This window comes from Aquarana catesbeiana, linkage group LG12 (assembly GCF_042186555.1).
Source record: "Aquarana catesbeiana isolate 2022-GZ linkage group LG12, ASM4218655v1, whole genome shotgun sequence".
Lineage (NCBI taxonomy): Eukaryota > Metazoa > Chordata > Amphibia > Anura > Ranidae > Aquarana > Aquarana catesbeiana.
Window position 1 is genome coordinate 39,763,605 of NC_133335.1, and position 20,145 is coordinate 39,783,749.

Sequence of the window (20,145 nt, forward strand, 5' to 3'; positions counted from 1 at the left end):
TTAAGGACAGTGAATAAGGGTTCAACATTAAGGGTGATATAGTCCCGGAGAGATCTGGAAACAAGTACACCGAGTTATTTAATAATATTGGTTCTAACTAAAGGGACTGTGTCTTGATCAGCAGTTGGGGCGCCCAGATCTAGTGGGAGAATTTGGGATTTGGTCCAATTAATCTGAAGCCTGGAGAATACTCCAAAGGCTGTGATAGTTTGGAGGGCTATTTGAAGTGAGGGGCCAGCATCAGCAAGGTAGAGGAGCATGTCATCCGCGTACAGACTGATGACCTCTGTCAACTGGCCGCAACGGAGACCCTTGATGCCAGGGTGGTTTCTAAGGGCTATAGCCAGGGGCTCTACGGCCAAGGCATATAGTAGGGGTGATATGGGGCAACCCTGGCGCGTGCCACGGGAGAGTGGGAATGAGCGGGAGGTTCTACCATTGACTCGAAATTTTGGGCCAAAGCTGAATCTACATAGGCATTCCCAGAGATAGCTCCATTCCACGGAGTCAAACGCCTTAGCGGCATCTAAGCTGACTACTACTCTGGAGCCAATGTCTGTATGTTGGGATTGAAGGTTCATATGAAGCCGCCTAAGGTTAAAGGCCGTATTTTTGTTGGGCATAAACCCAGTCTGGTCGGGGTGTATTAGACTAAGGATTACTTTGTTCAAACGCAGGGCAAGGATTTTGGCCAATATTTTAACTTCTAATTGGAGTAGGGATATAGGTCTATATGATTCGGGAAGCAGTGGGTCCTTACCTGGATTAGGTATGAGAACAATGAGGGCCTCGCCCATGGAAGCCGGGAGTGTGTTCGAGTCAAATATGTGTGTGTACAGCTTGCATAGTTTGGGGAGTAGAGTTTCACTGAATTGATTATAGAATTCGAGGGGGAGACCGTCCGAGCCGGGCGTTTTGGAGGCAGGGAGATGTGCCAGGGCTTCTGCTATGTAGTCAGTGGTGATAGGTGCTTCAAGCTGGGCGACCTGGGAAGGGGTGAGTGTTGGGAAAGCGATGTCTCGTAGGAATGCTGAAAGCTCGTTGTGGGTATGATGTGCGGTGGAGGAGTACAGGTCCGAGTAAAAGGCCCTGAACTCCTCGGCCACCTGGTCTGGGTCTGATACTATGGCCCCCGACGCTGACTGGAGAGACACCACTACTGGGGGTTTGTGGTCTAGGTGTGCCATATAGGCTAAGAGCTTGCCAGCTCATTCGCCAAGCTCATATATGCGCTGTTTGTTAAAGAAGATGCCCTGTTTGGCTTTCTGGAGGTGTAGTTGGTCTGTGAGCCTGATCTGCATGCGTAGGAGAGAGGCGTTGGTGGCTGTTGGGTCATTTTGGAAGGCCTGTTCCAGGGTGTCCAGGCGTTCCTCTGCTTGTCCAAGCAGGAGTTTAGAGGTGGCTTTATGTCTATTGATACTCATGGATAGGATCATACGGGCATGCATTTTAAATGCCTCCCAGACGGATCTGAATGGAGCGGAGCAATCATTAATGCGAAAGAAGTGGTCCAGCTCGAGTTGGACGGAGTCCAGATCCGTTAGGATATTAAGCCAAAATGGGTTTAGTCTCCAGATACGAACTGCAGGGGGGTCTGGCAAGTGCAGTTTGATCCAGTATAGGGAGTGGTCCGATAATACTCTAGCGTCAAAACCGTCGTCTATGAGATGGGGAAGGAGGGAGGGAGTGAGAAAAATATACTCTATCCGGGACATGGCTGAACGAGAGGGGGTGAAGCAGGAGAAACATATTTGTTGTGGGTGTTTGTGTCTCCATGTATCTATAAGGGCAAATTCCATTAAAAATCTCCCGAATCTGGTGGTACTGGGTGCAGGGGCCGATGGGGTAGCCGAGCTCAACCAGTCTAGGCTTGGGGCAATAACCATGTTGAAATCACCAGCCCAAATAGCCGGAATTAATGGGTGTTGGGCCATGAAAGTAACCCCAGTCTGCAGCATAGCGAAAGTGAATTGCTGGGGGATATAAAACGCAAGGAGGAGAACCTCCAGACCGCCAATGGAAGCATGCAGAAACAATGTCCGACCCTGGGGATCCGACTGCAATGTGTGGAGTTGGAAGCGTACCGTTTTAGCAATGAGGATCGCGACACCGCGAGAGTTAGTAGTGTAGGGGGCCTGGTATAGCCATCCTACCCAGGGCTTCTTGAGACTCATCTGCTTCTAGTGTGTCATTTTTAACCACCTGACATCCGGCCGTAGCCGAATGACGGCTTCAGCGCGGATGTCAATTCCCGGGAGGCCGTCATATGACGGCCTCCCCTTTCCTCGCTCCCCGTGCGCGCTCACGAGCGCGCAACGGGGAAATTCTGTGTTGGCCGTGTCCCTTGGACACAGCCAATCACAGATCGCTGTAAACGGCCAATCACAGCGGCCGTTTACAGCGCGATCGCTGCCTCCAATGAGAGATGATCTAAAATGTAAACAATTGAGATCATCTCTCATTGCCGGCTCTCTCTCCTCACACAGAGACAGCGTGTGAGGAGAGAGAGATCTGTCAGCCTTCTGTGAGTTTGTGATTAACATTTACTGTGCCTACAGTGCCCACAGTGCCCATCAATACAGTGCCCATCAATACAGTGCCCATCAATACAGTGCCCCATCAATACAGTGCCGCATCAGTACAGTGCCAAATCGGTGCCCACCTGTGCCAAATCGGTGCCCACCTGTGCCAATCGGTGCCCACCTGTGCCAATCGGTGCCCACCTGTGCCAATCGGTGTCCACCTGTCTGCCCAGCGGTGATTAGTGTCCAGCTGCACATCTGCACAATCAGTGACCACCTGTGTCACCTCATCAGTGCCCACCTGTGCCACCTCATCAGTGCCCACCTGTGCCACCTCATCAGTGCCCACCTGTGCCACCTCATCAGTGCCCACCTGTGCCAATCAGTGCACATCTGTGCTGCCTCAGTGCACATCTGTGCCGCCTCATCAGTGCCCATCTGTGCCGCTCCATCTGTGCCGCCCCATCTGTGCCGCTCCATCTGTGCCGCTCCATCCGTGCCGCCCCATCTGTGCCGCCCCATCTGTGCCGTCCCATCAGTGCCCAGCTGTGCCACCTCATAAGTGCACATCTGTGCAATCTCAGTGCACATCTGTTCCACCTCATCAGTGCCCACCTGTGCCGCCTCATCAGTGCCCACCTGTGCCGCCTCATCAGTGCCCACCTGTGCCACCTCATTAGTGCACATCTGCACATCTGTTCCACCTCATTAGTGCACATCTGTTCCACCTCATCAGTGCACATCTGTTCCACCTCGTCAGTGCCCCTCTGTGCCACCTCAGTGCCCATCTGTGCTCATCAGTGCCGCATCATCAGTGCAGGCTTAGCAACCATGGCCAAAAGAAGCTTTTCCGCCGAGGAGGCGTACCAAATACTGTCCCAGGCCGACGAGAGCAACGGGGAGCTCTCTTTTTCAGATTCCCTTTCCGATTCCGAGTCGGACATAAACTATGAGCCAGTCCTCAGTAGTGAAACACTGAGTGACTCAGAGGAGGAAGAGATTCGGCCCGCCAAACGAAGGCGTTCTGGTGGGGAGGCAGTGGCATCTACCAGCACGGCAGTCCCGTCCACCAGCACGGCAGTCCCGTCCACCAGCATGGCAGTCCCGTCCACCAGCACGGCAGTCCCGTCCACCAGCACGGCAGTCCCGTCCACCAGCACGGCAGTCCCGTCCACCAGCACGGCAGTCCTGTCCATCAGCACCGCAGTGCCTCGGCAAGAAAGGCCAAGGACCCATGCCAGCCTTCCCTATGCCCTGCAGAACCCCTTGTGGCTTCCTCCTAATTCAGGAGAAGCCAACATTCCCCCTTTCACTGCCCAGCCAGGAGTCCAGGTGAACACGGAGAATTTTTCCCCAATAGATTTTTTTAATTTATTTTTTACCGAGGACATGCTGTCAAGTATTGTGGCCCAGTGCAACCTTTATGCACATCAATTCATTGCGAATAATCCAACGTCCTTCTATGCCCGTCCCTACGAATGGAGAGACCTAACGGTGGTGGAGTTGAAGGTTTTTTTAGGGCTCACATTTAACATGGGACTCACGAAAAAAAACACTTTGCTGTCCTATTGGTCAACCCACCCCCTCCAACACCTGCCAATATACTCCAAGGTGATGCCCAGAAACAGATACCTCATGATATTGAGGTTTCTTCATTTCAACGACAATACCCAGTGCCCTCCCCGAAATGACCCAAACTATGATAGACTTTTCAAAATTCGGCCACTTTTAAATTATTTTTCTGCACTATTCCCCCTGCTGTTTACCCCAGACAAAAACATATGTGTGGATGAGTCCCTTCTTAAGTTTAGTGGCAGGCTTAAGATGAAGCAATATATTCCCAGTAAAAGGGCACGCTATGGGGTGAAGGTATACAAATTATGTGATCGAGTCACAGGTTACTTGTATGCCTTCAAAGTGTACGAAGGGAAGGACACCCAGCTGCAACCCCCTAATTGCCCAGACTACTTGGGATCAAGCGGGAAAATTGTTTGGGATCTCACATACCCCCTACTGGAGAAAGGCTGCCACCTGTACGTAGATAACTTCTACACATCTCTGCCCCTGTTCCACAACCTGCATCGGATGAAGACGCCTGCATGTGGTACCATCAAAAAGAACCGGAAGGGCTTTCCTCAAAGTCTGGTCAATAAAAAATTGAGAAAAGGAGAAACGGCGAGTCTACGAAACAACGAGATTTTGGCAGTGAAGTGGAGAGACAAAAGAGATGTATACATGTTGTCTTCAATCCACGATGATACCTTCATGGAAATCCCCAGAAGAAATGGCCCCATACAGAAACCTAAATGCATCTTTGACTATAATTTGTTTATGGGGGGAGTCGACTTGAATGACCAGATGCTAGAACCGTACCTTGCCACAAGACGGACATACCATTGGTATAAGAAAGTCGCAATTTATTTTTTTCATTTGGCCATCTACAATTCTTTTGTCATTTATCGTAACTCCACCCAAAACCCCAAACGCTTCCTTGGCTACCAGGAGGACGTTTTCACTGCCCTTACATTTCCGAACGGCCCCCCAGAAAATATCCGATCTGATGTTCTAAGTCGACTCTCCGAACGCCACTTTCCAGATAAGATCCCTCCCAAACCAACAGGCCAACGACGGCAAAAAAAATGTAAGGTGTGTACCAGAGCTGGATTCAGAAGAGACACATCTTATTATTGTGCACAATGTCCTTCTGAACCAGGCCTCTGCGTAGGTGAATGTTTTCATCGTTACCATACTTCAGTAAATTATTAGTGAAGTATGGTAAACGTAAGCCTCCGTTCCTGCAATTTACCCTCACACCCCTTATGCCACTGCCTCCTCTGTAACTGACCCTGGCTTGTTATTTGACCATGCTTCTGCCTAACGATTCTGCACATACCTCTGCCTGATCTGGAACTGACCCTGGACTGTTATTCGACCATGCTTCTGCCCAACGATTCTGTACATACCTCTGCCTGATCTGGAACTGACCTTGGACTGTTTGACCATGATATTTGCCTGCCTCTTGGACTGATCTTGTACCCTGCAACTGGACTAGTGGGATTCAACACAGGGGTCTCACATATGTGAGGGGCTCCAGAATTGTTTTTCTGGATGAAGAAAACTATTTATTTTGTTTTCTCAATCCTAGATTAGGGTCTGGAGACTCGGAGGCTTCAAAGAGATTTGGGTGGGAGAAGCCTCTACCCCTGTCCCCATTCTGTCCTGAACGAGGCCCTACTTCTGCCTGTAGGACTTACTGCCGTCACGCCTCTGCCTGTTGCACTGACCACACCACATGGACCTGCCTACTACCAGGACCAATATTTTTGGCACTGCGGACAATATCTCTGCCTGCACTGACCCTGGACTTTATATGGACAGTAACCCTGCCTGCTGCCTGGACAATTGTGTTCGCCGCTGCTGACCAAGTCCCTGCCTGCTGCCTGGACCAGTGCTATCCTCCTGTGTACAACTGCGCTACTACAACCACAGGTAATCTTTTTTGTTTACGCTTTGCTCAGCATAATGTATTTTGGGGTGTAATTCTTGGTATGTGCATGCTATGTGTCCCTGGAACACCTGACGGTGTTCCTTGCATGTTTGGCCTCTGTATGTGGCCAGGCAGTGAAAAAGTCCCACACATGTGGTATCATAATACTCAGGAGGAGTAGCAGAATGTATTTTGGGGTGTCATTTTTGCTATCTAAATGCTATGTGTTGGAAATATCTTATAAACGGACAACTTTGTGTAAAAAAAAAATGCGTTTTCATTTTTTTCCATATTTTCCAAAAACTTCTGGAAAAAAATAAAACATTCAAAAGACTCATTATGCCTCATAGATTATACGTTGGGGTGTTAGCTTTCCAAAATGGGGTCATTTTGTGGGTGTTTCCATTGTCCTGGTGCTCCAGGGCCTTCAAAAGTGCAATAGGTGGTTGAGAAATGTGATGTGTAATTTATGCTCCTAGAACACCTGATGGTGCTCCATGCATGTTGGGCCTCTGTATGTGGCCAGGCAGTGAAAAAGTCCCTCACATGTGGTATCGTAATACTCAGGAGGAGTAGCAGAATGTATTTTGGGGTGTCATTTTTGCTATCTAAATGCTATGTGTTGGAAATATCTTATAAACGGACAACTTTGTGTAAAAAAAATGCGGTTTCATTTTTTTCCACATTTTCCAAAAACTTCTGGAAAAAAATAAATCATTCAAAAGACTCATTATGCCTCATAGATTATATGTTGGGGTGTTAGCTTTCCAAAATGGGGTCATTTTGTGGGTGTTTCCATTGTCCTGGTGCTCCAGGGCCTTCAAAAGTGTAATAGGTGGTTGAGAAATGTGATGTGTAATTTATGCTCCTAGAACACCTGATGGTGCTCCATGCATGTTGGGCCTCTGTATGTGGCCAGGCAGTGAAAAAGTCCCTCACATGTGGTATCGTAATACTCAGGAGGAGTAGCAGAATGTATTTTGGGGTGTCATTTGTGGTATACACATGCCATGTGAGAGAAATAAGCTATTACAATGACAATTTTGTGGGGAAAAAAAAAAAAATCTCAATTTTGCAAAGAATTGTGGGAAAAAAATACAACTTCAAATAACTCACCATGCCTCTAACTAAATACATTGAAATGTCTACTTTCCAAAAAGGGGTTATTTGGGTGGCATTTGTACTTTCCTGGCTTGTTAGGGTCTCAGGAAATGAGATAGGCCTCAGTACATCAGATGTGATAATTTTTTTATGATTTGCACCATAGCTTGTAGACTCTAAAACTTTCACACAGACCAAATAATTTCCACAAATTTTTGGTTATTTTTACCAAAGATATGTAGCAGTATAAATTGTGGCCAAAATTTATGAAGAAAAATTACGAATTTGCAAAATTTTATCACAGAAATTAGAAAAAATGTGTTTTCTTTCAAAATTTTCGGTCTTTTTTCATTTATAGCGCAAAAAATAAAAAACCCAGACGTGATCAAATACCACCAAAATAAAGCTCTATTTGTATGAAAAAAAGGACAAAAAAATAATTTGGGTACAGTGTTGCATGACTGAGTAATTGTCATTCAAAGTGTGAGAGCACTGAAAGCTGAAAATTGGTCTGGATAGGAGGGGGGTTTAAGTGCCTAGTAAGCAAGTGGTTAAAGGTTCAAAACACTTCCTACTGGAGCTCATTTGTTAACTTTCATGATATGTGATTTTTTGTATAATAAACTTTTCAAGATCGTGTAGATCGTGTAGATCATTTACACGATATTTGTACACGATCTATTACACAAATCACATTTGAGGATCACCTTTTTACACAATTTATGTTTAAAGATATTTTAAGACCTACACTTTGATTGTATGAATTACGCTCATAGGTGAGCTGTACTGCTTAAAATATAGCCATAGAGGGTAGCGCCGGTTTCCCCAAACTACTCTAATCTATAAAACTATATGTAGCCCTGGTAGATTTTCAATCTACCACTTATAGGTAAATTGAGTGGGTTATCTGTTTCATACATAGTGCAGATTTAGCCTCTGTTCCAGTTTGGCTGTGTTGCATGTAGTTTCACACTGTGCCTGTGGGTGTCGTTGTCGCCATAGGTTGGTGTTGGAAAGGCAACACATTAAAGCGTATGAGTGCTCTTCTGTCCCGGAGATAACTCGGTGGAGGTGGTCCTCCGAGTTGTATTCTGGGAGCGGGTATTTATGGGACAGACGCCATGTTTTAGGGTCTTTCGCTCTACCTGCTGGCCCTCCTGGCCGACAGGTATGTGTTAGGAGTACTACCGTGTGGTCCTCCGACCGGGAGGACCACGTTGCTGCAGCGTGTGGGTGGGCCCAGAAGCCTGTCTGGGGCCTACCACAGCGGCGAGGGAATGATCCTGTGCTGTCTGTCCTATGGGAAGAAGCTGGACAACTGAGAGGACCCGTCACGGAAGAATCATGCAGAGTGCTGGTCTGGAGAGGGGCCTGGTGACTCAGTTGGAGGACGCATCCTAAAGTTAACCTACCACATAGTACTGCTGGGTCGTCTTAAAGGTTCTAGTGCTGTGTTTGCTATCCATCGTAAACCATTACATCCTGTGTCAGAGGATTGTACAGGTTTCTATTTCATTCAAGTCTGTGGCAGAGACTTTTGTTCGTGCTGCGTACCGGCTGCTAGGTTAGTGAGAGAAACCTATCCGGGCGGGCAAAGATTCAACTCTAAGAGGAAAGTACATTCATCTACAAGATTCATATTCCTAATACTACATTAAGAAAAAGGTATTTGAACTTCCCTGCAACTCTCCTTTTACCTCTTTCCTGCTACTTCCTTCAGTTACTCGTTATTAAAGCATTGGAAAAGATACTCAAGTGTCCGGTGCCTACACTGTCTGGTATTAAGCTCAACGGGAGCCTAGACCCGGTTCCGGTAAAATTGAGGTAACGAAGGTGACCATAACAGCCCGCTTTAAACCAGCAGCTCCACCGTGAGTTATTGCTACATATATGTATAGCCTGTTTCCCTGTCACCGCGCTTATACAACTTGACCCCATATCTGGCACGCTTGCTGGGCAGATACTATTTGAAAGACAGAAAACTTAATCAGGGACTCATCAACGCAGGCAACTTGATTGGGAATAAAAAAGGCTGCAAAACGTTGGTTAAAGTGGTTTACAAGTGGCCGAATTTTGTGGAGCCAATCGTATCCAGGGTCACCCCCGAGGACGACAAAGTTCATTATCATTGAAGTGCATGAACCGCAAGATTTGTTCGTATCTAGTCCTGTCATGGAAGTAGGGCATATGGTGAATTGGGTCAGTGTACCAATATGACCACAACTCACTCTATTTAGTTATGCCCATGAGGAGGGATAGGCTCAGAAAGGTCTTAAATTCGGGAACCTCTATAGATTTCCAGGCAAATTCTCTAGCAAGGGTCAAATTTGGATTTTCGGCAATAAATTGACCAGCGTATAAATTACTTTGGTCCACAATAGATCTGTAGAGATCTTCCGTGAAAAATAGCTTGTTAAAAGTCAAGGGTACTAAAATCCGCTGTTTCCACCTGAATTCCGGGTTGGCCAGTAAATGGGTTAAGTATGGGCGCTGCAGAAGTAGTGGGCTGCCAATCAGGATTAGCAAATGCAGCGGGAAGGACACTATGGGCTCTACGGGTGCTGTCTTTGAATTTTTGGTGGCTGCGGGACACTACTTGTGCTAGCCACGGCACCAGTTTTAACTTCACTTATGGGACTTGCCACGTCACCAAGTGATAGTGCAGTGCTGGATGTACGACAAAGATGTACTAGGCCGAAGGTGCTTGCCAGTTCACCAGAAATGTTGAGCGGCACCAGTACTGGCTCTCTGCTCCCTACGAGAACCCTGCAGTTGTTGGCACCTCAACAACAGGGGTCAGGTACGCCTGACCTTAGCAGGGACCGCTACTCCGTCATCTGAGCTATCTGTTAGGGTGCCGCTACTCTCTCTACGGGTTCGTATACTGAGCCCGAATCTGACAGTGAGGCTTCCCCTTCGCTCTCATCCGTCATGCTCAGCAACGTGTAGGCCTCTTCACTAGTGTACCTCTGTTTGGACATTTTGGCCACTAAATTTATAGGTACAGCTATTGCGACTCACAGGCAAAACAGCAACTGGTTGTCAGCAACTGCTTGAATCGCTACAAAAAATAACTGTTAGCGTTAGCAGGGATCAGGCCTGACTCTGCTAACACTGCAGTTTTGTGTATTGTGTTTTGTAAGTGACAGTGAGCTGGGTGGGCTGGGTGGAGGGGCTAAACGCAGGTGCTGGCAGGTGTCTGGGCTGATCCTGCTAATGCCGCATTTTTGGGAACACTAAACTATTGGGGATGCTAATATAGATCTGATCAGGTCAAAGATATTGATCCGTTCAAACACTATACTAGTTAGGGAGGTGTACGGTGTGTGTGTGTGTATGTTAGCGCTGCTAACAATCAAACAGTTAAAATCTGAGGCTGTCCCGGATTGTCGCTAATTGGCGCTGACACCTAACTGACGATAACTAGCTAACCTGTGACACTAATACGATGATCAGAAAAAATATCTGTACACTATACTAATGCCACAGTGACAGGGAGTAAAAAGGGTTAACTTGGGGGTGATCAAGGGGTTAAACCTTTATTAGGGACTATATGGGGGGTACCCTAAACCTATCTGTGACTACTGCTAACTGCCCTAATGCTGTTTAGAGTCACAAGTGACACAAAGACAGTGATCAGAAAAGAGACACTATGCTAGTGCCACTGTGACAGGGGGTGAAAGGGTTAACTGGGGGGTGATCAGAGGGGTAAACCTTTATTAGGGGGTTAATGGCGGGTACCCTAATCCTACCTGGGCCTACTACTAACTGCCCTAACGCTGATTAGTGTCACAAGTGACACCAGTACAGTGATCAGTGAAGAATCTGAAAACTGCACTTGGTGGCACTGTGACAGGGAGTGAAAGGGTTAACTGAGGAGGGGCGATCAGTGGGTGAAAAGTGTTCCTATGTGTACTGGTGTTAGTGTAGTGTTGATGTACTCACAGTAAGATGTCCTCTCTCCTCGCACACTGGAACCGAAAAGGACCCCATGAGGGGAGGTGACATCACTTCCTCTGCCTGTGTTTACATTACACATGCAGAGGACAGTCTGCTATTCGCCAGAACCAATCAGCAGATCCAGACCAAAAATCATTGGCCTGGACCTGCAGACTGATCGGTCTTAAAGCAAATCCGATCTTCGCGGGGATGGCGGGAGCGCATGTGCATGACCAACGTACACCTACGGCGATTCGCGCAGCGGTGCCAACTTGTCGCAGTATAATGACGGTGGGCGGTCGGCAACCAGGTAAACATCAATGTTTAGTAACTGAAGTGCATAAACAAAATATATTTGAAAAATCAAACAGAAGAACTTAAAGCGGAACTTCAGTCATTTTTTCAACTTTCCATCTATTAAATCTTCTGCCCTTGCTGCTTTAACTTTGGATAGTAAAACCAGTAAATACCTCATACAGCCCACTTCCTGTTTCTTGTCTGGTCATTTGCCTAGGCTTATGACATCATGTACAGCCCTCTCTCTCACTCTTGTGAGAGTTTGCCAGGAAGGAAGGGGGGAATGAGTCCTAAGAGAGCCAATGAAAGCTGCAGGAAAGAAGAAATACTGCGCTAACAAAAAAGTGGCAAGAAGCAGCAGCATACAGTGCGATAACACCAAAAATTCAAGAAATGGGGAAAGCTGCGCTAAGAATGAAGTCCATAACAGTTGACATCAGGAAAAACAAAATGTCCATTGGGAATATGAAAAATAACAATGACACCACAGTGTGCATATACGAACAGTGTGCCCAACCACCGTAGCTGTTAATTGAGCTTACCAGACGGCAAGCTTAATAAGGCAGATGGCTATAGCCCAGCCAAGGCCTCTAAGCTTGTTGAAGATCACAGTATTCGGATGACAGGGAATCACAGTATTCGGATGGCAGGGGATCAATCACTAGGGCCCGCTTCCGGTATCCACGTACTCAATAGAAAGCCCAGGTAGCCCAAAAGAGAAGAAGACTGGCCATAGTGTGCTAGCCTCCAAACGTTTATTAAAAACAAGTAGTCACTTACATTTAAAACAGCAATATCGCGCATACACAAGCCGGCCGGCATGTAACAAAAGCGGAGCCCCTTCTCCTCCAATGGCGTGGTGACGTCACTGCGTGCCTTCCCAGATGCGTTTCGTCATCATCTGACGTTGTCCGCCAATTCTTAGATGTGATGGCTGCATTAGTTATTTCCTTTATTTTCTCCTAGCGATCCTGTTTTTCAACAGAACAAGCTGTCCTGATTATGTCCCAATAGTCCGAGATTGAAAGCTGCAGGGCTGCAGAGCTGGAGGTTTGCCTCTGTGTGTCTGTGTAAATACAGGAAGTGAACAGGCAGCAGCTTCAGCTGCCCACAGTTAAAATGGTTGCAGCCAGACTCACTGGAGGGAGATTTCTGCAGCATTTGGCAAGTACAGAATCACAGTATGTATAAAATAATATGCAAAGTGGTTGGAGGGAAGCTTCAGAATGGCAAAGATGTTTTTATGACATATTATGTGAGCAGACTGCAGTTCCTCTTTAAATTGAATATATTATCAGCTGGCTCCACACAAAAAAAAACATCAAACACGGTCCTTTTATCACAGCACGTCTTCTTATGACATTTCATTCGGGCCACCAGGCCTTGCATCTCTGTTGCATTGCACGCATAAATGAAACAAGGTGTATCGCTGAAAAGTGAAAATAATAAATACACAATAGACACACAAATTATGAAAATAAAATAAATATGCTATAAGTGTCATAAATTAAAATTAAATGTCCATCATTAGACTAATAATTATAGTCCATATGTAAATAGGACCATCATGGTCACCAACTGTGAAAAATGTGAAAATTGCCGTCACCAGAATGGAAACCTGTTAGGCTCTTCACGCCCAAAATGACATATACTGAGATGTATGAAGCTTGCTTCTAATTGTCCGCCAATCATATACAGCGAATCCTGATGGCCGGCAGGGAGGAAACAAACTGAATAGATTTCACCACAGTGTCCTATAGATAAACATGTGAAATTCCCACAGCCAATACGATTGGAGGCTTACCGGAGGGTTTGAACCCAAACCAGCATATATTGTAAGGGTCCCTAAAATTGAAATTTAAATTGAAATAAATCAGATTTTTTAAATTTTTTTTTAAACCTTATCGATTTTTATCCACCCTGGTAGTAAACAATGATATAATGAATGTATTCCATTCATGACAATTGTTTACTACGTGACATGATTGCATAGCGATCCTGTGGTACCTGGGCTGCCCACTGGGTCGGTGGACATAGTGGTTGCAGATCCCACCACTGCATGCCTGTGCCTTGCCCTGGGCCTGAGTGAGCCACCCAGCTGCAGTAAATGTACTGCTGGGGTCAGCAAGTGTTTTTCAACACTCTGTAACATTTTGGGAACTCAGGAGACCAGTTACCAGAGTTTTGGGAGAGGAATGATGTCCCATTCTTGCCTAATTTAGGATTCAAACTGCTCCAGGGGTCCTGGGTCTTCTTTGTCATATTTTGCATTTCAAGATGTGCCAAATGTTGTCAGTTGATGAAAGGTCTGGACTGCAGGCAGGCCAGTAAAGCACCTGGACTCTTCTACTATGAAGCTATGCTGCTGTCATAGATGCAGTGTGCGGTTTAGCATTGTCCTACTGAAATATGTAAGGCTCTTCCTGAAATAGACGTTGTCTGGATGGCAGCATAGGCTGCTCTAAAACCTGGAAATATCTTTCAGCATTGATGGTGCCCATTCCATACACACTAATGCACCCCCATACCATCAGAGATGCAGGTTTTTGAATTTTGAACTTCTAAAAAGCCGGAAGGTCCCTCTCCTCTTTAGTCCAGAGGATGCGGTGCTCATGGCTGCCAAAAAGATTGTCAAATTTCCTGACCACAGTACAGTCACTGCAAGGGTTAATGGCTCATTTAGTTCTAGGGGCTTATTAACCCCTTCCTGCCTGCCCCGGCAAAAGGAGCTGAGAGGCTCGACAATCATCTGACCACTGTGATTGGCTGTCACACGATCAGGAGCCGGTCTCGATCGTAAGTGGGGACTGAGAGCGGTCTTTGACAGCTCGGTCTCTGTGCTGGGAGCATGCAGTAAGTGTACTCTCAGTACAGAAGCATTGCCCCCCTCCCCAGTCATGTATATGTGTGGTGTGGGGGTGTTAAAGCTCACCCTTTTGCTGCCGCACATATGTGTTAGTCATGCAGCAACAGGCTAATGAAGATTTACTTACTAGATCCTCCACTCCTCTATGCTGCTAGACTCCTGCAGCATCTTCTCCCCTATGCTCCAACAGTCTAAGGTCCTGACATAATCAAGACTGATGCAGGGTCTATAGCCCTGCATTGGACATGAGGACTGCACTGCCCGATCGTGGGGGAGCGCCATCTGCCGGAGAAGTGGAGGATCGGATAAGTAAAAGTGCTTCTCTATCCCTTCGAATGAACAATCGATTAACCCTTGTAGTTCGGGGTGTAGCCTATCTGCAAGGGACCATTTTCACATTTCACAGAGTTGGCCTTTAGAGGAGGCGTGTTCTGAGAAAAACACAGGACTGCCATTACTAACCTCCTCCTCCTGAAAATGCCAGGTGCTTGGCTGTCTCTGGGGCTTCAATGGTTTCTCAGTCACAGACCTGGAACAAGCATGTATCTAATGAAGTCAGAGAAAAGTCAGATCTCCTAATGCTCATACTTGTTCTGGGTCAGTGACTCAGAAAGTCCGGTAAGCTTTGGGTCATCATGATAGCCAGGACACTGGTATTTCCAGAAGGAGATCCCAGCAATGGCAGCCTCCATATTTCTCTCTGTACAGTCTTCACTTATTACTGAATACGGATGTCACAGAGTCTGTACAAATGGCGGTAGTAGATGTGTATGGGGAAGATCATGATAACACAATGAATGTTATGATTACCTACAATACATTGTTATCAGCTGTGCCATTGTAGTGGTGACAGGGTCACTTTAAGAGAATCTATGTATACTCTGATTACACTATATTTCTGTACCGCCCCACAAAGTATTTGTTCATAACTTTATTAGTCTACTTACACCGACAGTTTATGTTAATTCTGCCTTTTGAAAACAATATTGAACACACCCACACAGGTGAAAAAAATGTGCATTTATTTGATTTTGCATTGTAGCCTGAAAAGCATTACAACCACGATCAGTGGATGGCGGGTGCAATACTCAGGCTCCTGCAGACTATTCCTACAGCTGCAGGTCTATACAGAGATACTGACATTCAGTTACAGGTCTGGAGGAAGTGATCAATAGACTACGGGTGAGGTGATGTCCCACACTTGTGTTCCATTCAGTGGAGACACCAGGATGGGGGGGGGGGGCTATGCCACCTTCAAAATTTCTTTAAGCACCCCCATCCATTGGGCATCTGCCTGGGTTTCCAACACCAGTACATTCACAGTGCAGTGCAGGCTATACCTGTGTTCAAGCACAGAGGAGGTGCTACTGCAGCTGCTTCGCCTCCTTCTTCAGCCAATAACGTGCTGTGAGTCACCCTGGAAATGCCCCCTCTTCCCCAACTGTCACATTTGATACAAAGCTAGCCTAGGAGAGAAGCCAGGGGACCCAGTTGTCTGCCACAGCTCCATATCCATATCATGTAGGAGGAGGAGAGCCTGACACCAGCAAAGGAATGCGTCTACGACTAGCGCACAGGGATTTTGTCTTTGACCAGTTGGATGACCAGTTGGATCAGCGGTCCCCACCCCAGAAATCATGGCATTAGAGGTTATGTGTGGGCTCATTTTTCCATTCCTACCACAGTCATAGTTTGTCTTCTTCTGGGGGCCTCCTCTCCCATCCCCCCAATCTCTTCAGTTCTCTTCCCCCTCTGTTTATCACTTTCCTCTCTTGTTCCCCCTCTGCTCTCTCTCTCCAATTATGGGATAGGGCTGGGAGATTTTCTTAAAAAAAAAAATCTTCGATTCTCTTAAAAAAAACTCGATTCACGATTCGAATCGAGTTTTTTTTTTGGAAACCGCGCCGGTCCCGAGGCGCTGCGGGCATGAGCTTTTAGGCGAGGCCGCGGCTTCGGCCTAGTCCGCGGCATCCGGCCTAGCGGACTAGGCCGAAGCCTTGGCCTCACCTAAAAACTCCTTGCCTGCAGCTCTTCAGGCCCGGCGCGGTGTCCGCGCCGGTCCGGAGGCTCTGCGGGCATGAGTTTTTAGGCGAGGCCGCGGCTTCGGCCTAGTCCGCGGCGTCCGGCCGTAGCCGCGGACTAGGCCGAAGCCGCGGCCTCGCCTAAAAACTCATGCCCGCAGCGCCTCGGGACTGGCGCGGTAAAAAAAAAAAAAAAAATCTAAAAAAATCGATTTGCTTAAATTTTGAATCGATTTGACCTCTCAACTCGATTCAAGATTTCAATCGATTTTTTTCCCAGCCCTATTATGGGACTTGTTTTATTCTCAGTGACACAACAATGGGACTTATCCCACTGACACCAGTGATGGGACTCATTTTATTTCAACTGACTCTAATGGTGCGATTTATTATTTTGTCTTTGACACCAATGGTGGAGTGTACTTTATCCCACTGACACCAATGGTGGAGTGTACTTTATCCCACTGACACCAATGATGGAGTGTACTTTATCCCACTGACACCAATGATGGAGTGTACTTTATCCCACTGACACCAATGATGGAATGTACTTTATCCCACTGACACCAATGATGGAGTGTACTTTATCCCACTGTCACCAATGATGAAGTATACTTTATCCCACTGACACCAATGATGGGACGGATTTATTCACTGACACCAATGATGGGCTTTGTTTTGTGCTATCCTCAATGATAGGACTTACGGTATTTTCTTCTACCGACACCAGTGATAGGACTTATTTTATCCCACTGACACAAATGATGGGATTTATTTTATTCTCACTGACACCAATGATGTACCCCCATGCTCTCTTGACAGCACTCTTCGCACACCTCATTTTTCTTCTCAAACTCTTTGAGGTGTCCCTCTTAATTATTTTCAATTGTTTGAAATTGTACTAAAGGATATATCTTTAATGAGAGCCTCACATTAAATTTGAATAAAATGGCATTGCTCCTCCTGTGGCCAATATCAATGAAGATCACCTTCTTCCCTCTTCTGCCACAGGCTTGATCCATCTTGTTCCAGAATTTTTCCAAGATCTGCACAACAGAATGTGCAGTGCACCACAACAAGTGACTTTGCATTGCTATGTGTTGTGTTGGGAGAATATAATCTATAAATCAATGCTCTGCACATTGCTATACACCTTTTTCATTTCAAACAATCTTTGCATAAAAAGAGGGATTTTTGGTTCACATATATCGCAATACATGTTTAAGCTGGCCAACTGCGTCAAAGTAATCCCTCTCTGGCCAGTTTTTTTTTTTTTGGCTTCCTATACATACAGAGCAAAGCTTAGGGGTTCCAGTATAAAAACATTGCACCTACAGGGAAGAAATTCTTGGTGGTGTCACTGTGTCTTTTTGACATAGGTCACAAAGTTTGACGGTTTCTACCAAAAGGGAGACGCTGTAGGTGCAGGACACAAGTCCTTGGTGGTTTCTTCTGTATGTATAGGAATTGATGATGGCATGTTTTGCAGGTGAATTCCATAACTTCCAGTTCCATCCAGAGGAAGACAAAAAAAATTCTGCATGGTGTAATTTGTTCCGATGGGACAAACAATTCCTTCCTGACCCCCGAAGGCGATCGGATTATTCTCTGGATCAACCATCTGTGGTGAGCTGTCAGTGGGCACATGGCCTGTGTAGTAGCTTTGAAATACCCACTCTTCTACTCTCTATGGCACTTGCAGGATAGATCAGGGGCATTCTGATTGGTCATCGCCAGCACAGAACATCGAGTGCTGCAGATAGAAGATGGAGAAGAGCTAGGATTTCAAATCCCCGGACTACTACACAGGCTCCGTGGGCACTAGCAGTTCATCACCCTGGGTGGTAAGTACAGCTGAAGATGTAAAATGTTTGCTCATCTTATTCTCTGTAATACTTCAGTATGTACAGGATTTGAGCCTTGACAGCTGTTGGTACAGTATGGAACTCACCTGTTGATCCAGAGGAAGGCGAAAAACCCTCATAAAGCATGGTATAATTTGCTCCAAAAGGGAAAAAATTCCTTCCTGACCCCTGAAGGCGATCTGATTACTCCCTGGATCAACCATCTGTGGTGAGCTGTCAGTGGGCACATGGCCCACTGACAGAGATGAGATGAGATTTGAGGATTGAAGTCAAGTCACATGACCAAAGTGACAGGGTTATTTTTTTTTTTGGCCGAACATGGAGACTAGATTCACATCACTAAATTAAATTTTTTTTTTTCTTTAGAGTTGACATTTTTAATAAAAAACAACAACAAAAAAAAACTTTTGTGATTTGAGCCTTTTAACATTATGTAACCTTTCTGTAATCACTGCACAGGCTGGAAGAGTTGGCTCTGTTGACTTGCACAGAATTTTCCTCTTAACACTGAATATTCTTACAGGAGGGGAAAACACAGGATTGACCAATCAGCAGGCTGGACATGTGCCCTCCCCTGGCTGTGTCCTGTAACTGCCATGGACATCCGGGAGCTGGTCTCGCCAGCTATGGTGTCTGGATCAGAAAACTGGCTTAACCAAATTCCCCATCTTTTGGCAGGCAAGATAGTTCTTACAAATATATTTCAATGGTCTCTTTATTTCTTTGGAGTTCTGCTTTATATATTTGGTGCTGGTGGGGGAGGGGCAGTATGGTGTCTGGGGAGCTGCTTGTCTTGCTGGTTTACATGGAATTACTTCAACCTCTTCCCTCAATAAAGCTCTGTTCTGCTCTACAATTAATCTGATGTCAGTTCAATCTCATCTACTTAATGGACTTCTCACCTAATTTGTGTTGATGGCACAATTTTGTGTTGCCCATAGCAACCACTGAGCCTCCAGCTGTCTATTTGACAGCCAGGATTGAAAAGACATAAGAAGGCTGATTGGTTTACATAGTCAACAGGGCTGTTGTATCATTATCAGACATTTCATATTATTAGACCCTATGTTCCCTTCCAAGTGTAAAGGACAAGTGTACAAACATGTCACCAATAGCAACCAATCAGAGGGCTATTTTACTACAATACTGCATGAAAAAAATGGCGGTGTTTGGAGAGCTTTGAATTAGTTGACTTTATAGACTTGTTACATGAAGTGTGTTATTGGTGAAAAGAAAATGATTGGTAAAAATTGCCTGTTGCCCATAGTGACCATATAGCCCTATATATGAGATATCTGCTAAAAAGGTAATTGTCATAGCAACCAATTTGTTTACCTGTTTACAAACCCGAGATGTAATATAGACAGTGGGAGACTCTTTTTTTTTACAGCTCAGGTTTGTAAACAAGTAAACAAAATGGTTGCTATGGTTGCCTTTTTTAGCAGATATCTCATGTATAGTTCCCTATGTTCTCTAGAACAAGTATACATACATGTTGCCAATAGCAACCAATCAGAGGTTCAGTTTTTTTTCATGTGGAGTGTGAAGAAAGGACAGCGTTTGCTATGAGGGTAGTGGGGGCATCTTGTAAAGTTCCCTGGATTGTTTATTATGGGAAACCTGTCCTGGGAGAATACAGAGACTGTGACTGCTGATGTCTCCTTCTGAATATACTAGTTGCCTGGCTGTTATCCTGATCCATTGGTTTCTGGTAATTCTCCATCACTGATTGGGATCAAGTAAGAACAGAAGTTCTGAATAAACATGCAGTGATGAAGAAAGCATGGAAGCCAGAGCCAGCCAGGAGTCTAGCATTTTCAGAGGATGGTCAGCAATGGACATCTTCATATTTCTCTCAGAATGGGTTCCCTTTTAACCATTTGGGGGAATCCAGGTAGTTTCCTAAAGCATTCATCCCTGGAAAGAGACTCTGCAATTCACATTGGCCACCGTGTGTACAGTATATGCTCCCTATCCCCTTATTTATTACTGTCTGGGTAGCTATGGGAGAGATTCTGCTCACTTCCTGTCCTTCTGACCCCGGAGG